Source organism: Rutidosis leptorrhynchoides, chromosome 6, assembly GCF_046630445.1.
Source record: "Rutidosis leptorrhynchoides isolate AG116_Rl617_1_P2 chromosome 6, CSIRO_AGI_Rlap_v1, whole genome shotgun sequence".
Taxonomy (NCBI): domain Eukaryota; kingdom Viridiplantae; phylum Streptophyta; class Magnoliopsida; order Asterales; family Asteraceae; genus Rutidosis; species Rutidosis leptorrhynchoides.
This window is the reverse complement of record NC_092338.1, coordinates 177,482,539-177,485,502: the sequence shown is the minus strand read 5'-3', so window position 1 is coordinate 177,485,502 and position 2,964 is coordinate 177,482,539.

Here is a 2,964-nt window from a genome sequence, read left to right as displayed (position 1 = left end):
CTAGAAGACTTGCATAGTTGCTTTAGAGACTTGCTTTTGGATTTATTAGGATTGGGTAGCGTATCCCCAATCGCCATGCTCGGCTTTGTTTTGTATTAAAAGTCTTATGGTCGAAAATTGTATTTTGATACTTAAAGGGTAATTTGGGTCGATGTGGGCCCTGCTTCGTAAACTAAATTTTATTAATGGAACGCGCTAGTTTTCATATGTTGAACATGCGGTTAAAAGCGTTTTGTCTAAATACGTCGGGAACTAGTCAAACATTTCCGCATTTAAAGACTTTCCGGACAGTCAGGTTTGGCGCGCAGCGCCAGGTGGCAGTTCAGCAATTTTTTTTGTTTGTTTGTAATTTTACACGGTTTAATCGCGGGTTGGTTTGGGTTGTTACAAATAATAATAATAATAATAATAATAATAATAATAATAATAATAATAATAATAATAATAATAATAATAATAATAATAATAATAATAATAATAATAATAATAATTAGATAATAATAATAATACTAATTATAACTTTAATGATAATAACGATAGTAATAATAATAAAATAACAATTTTTAATGATAAATCCCTTTTATTGATAAAAAAATAATAATAATAATGATAAGATAAAACTAGAACAACGATAATAACGACGATAATAATAATCATTTTTAATAATAATACAAAAGTTCGATTGACTATAACTTCAAATCCGTTCATCGAAACCATTCGATATCTAAAGGAAAAGTTCTTAATTTTTCGCTAGCTTTCCAACGACAAGCATATCTTATACCTTATCTCAACCGCATACGTAACTAATTCAAGATTCAACATATCCTATCTAATGGCAATATCAAAAGTACAAGCATACATAATCATATATTCTCGAGCACTAGTCAGGGATACACTATTAGTATGTAAAAATTAAATTATGAGTAGTCACGTATCAATATTGAGATTCAATATTGCAGGAAAGGTACGTAGACACAACGGAGACGATAAACACTAGATTGACCTCACGAGCATACCCATGAACATTACCCATCACCTCCATAGCTATAACCCATAATTTCCTTTGCCCTATCCTACTCATAAAATCCGTTATAAATAACTCGCGCGTACCCTTTTCATAGTATTTTATGTATAATACTAATAATAACACTACCTAATAATACTAATACTAATACTAAATACTATTTAGATTAATAATAATAATCTTAATAATAATAATAATAAAAAATATTTAAATTATATATATGTAGAGAGATGCGAGAGATTGAAAATGAAAATGAATCAGAGAATGAGACGATCGAGCTTTTTAAACAAACTTGGCCATCTAACTCACCCTAGGCGATCGCATGGGGTATCTACTACATGTGCATGCGATCGCGTGCAAGCATTCTCCAGCTCATATCCATGATAAATTCCTGCCGACACTTATTTATATTATAATATTTATAATATATTTAATTTATATAATTACTTATATATTATATTATATTTACGCAAATGGTAAAAATGTAATTTTTACTCAAATGACTTGGACGTTGTCACTTGACTCATGTACCACTTTCGGTTTTTTGAGCGCACTTCCGTACGTTTAGAAAACTAACCTTTTACGTTACGCGACATGTATACTTATTAATAATTTGACTTTACTCATCAAAAATTTACCTTATGATAAATGTAACTTATAAAATTGAGTGTTGTGGTCATTTGCTTCTATAAATTAGAGTCTCGTAGTTTATCAAAATGTATCATTTTAAATCATCCGTTAAAATATTATATTTTGTCACTTGTATAATATATATATGTATATCCTTATTTAAAATATATATTTGTTCATATTGAAATATGTAATAATACAATATTTAGTTTTTCAAAACTAAATATATTTTTAAAGTTTATTTTGAAATCGTTTAGATAGTAGAAAAATATTATATCAATCACGTTTACATTTTTGAAACGCTTTATCTACTTGCAATTTATAATATAAACTTTATTTAAATTCTTCAAAAGTCATATACAAATTATCTTATAAAACTACCTAATTAATAAAGTTATTTTTAAACTGAAACGTTTTTATACATTTAAATCAAATATGATAACTTTGTTTTTCTAAAACTAAATATATAAAATAATCATTTTATTAAAAGGTTAAATTAGAAGAAGTTGTTATATCGTAAAAATGTTTTAGAAAAGTAAGATTAAATATACTTTTAATAGATTTCAAGTTTTTGACGTTTGTTGGTGCAACGTGATATAACGTCTAAAGGTTAGATAAACATATAAAATCATTTTAATGTAAAACGTCAATTTACTTAACTTGTCGATATTCATCTTCTAAGTTATCTATATTCTACAATTTTACTTCCACGTTAATTAATATACAAGTTTAATAGTTTATCTTAACAAAAGTCACGAGACAATTATTGTAAAGCATAATTTGAAAATCAAACGGGAATCTCCACTAACCCTTGTCTAGTTCCCGTTAATTGACACTTTTGTTTCTTCTAATAAATCACTTTACCAATTATTCCGAATACCGTTAAAAAAATAGATTTCTTAAATCATAGTGGACCTCTTAACAGAGACTCGTAATTATAATTCAATGTATCTAATAATTCAATCATTTGATATCATCTTTTAATTCCATTGAAAACTATTAGAATATATTTTGAAACAAATACGTTTATCTAAAGTATTATACGTCTAATACTTTGTTAATGTTTTCAAGTTATAATATATACACATATACATATATATAATCATGTTCGTTGATATAATGGTTCGTGAATCATTAGAATTTGGTCGAGGTTAAATGAGTGTATGAACACAGTTTAAAATTCTTGAGATTCAACTTACAAATTTTGCTTATCGCGTCGAGAATATATAAAGATTAAAGTTTAAATTTGGTCAGAAATTTCCGGGTTGTCACACTAACACCCCTTTTATTCTTATCTTTCTTTTCTCGTT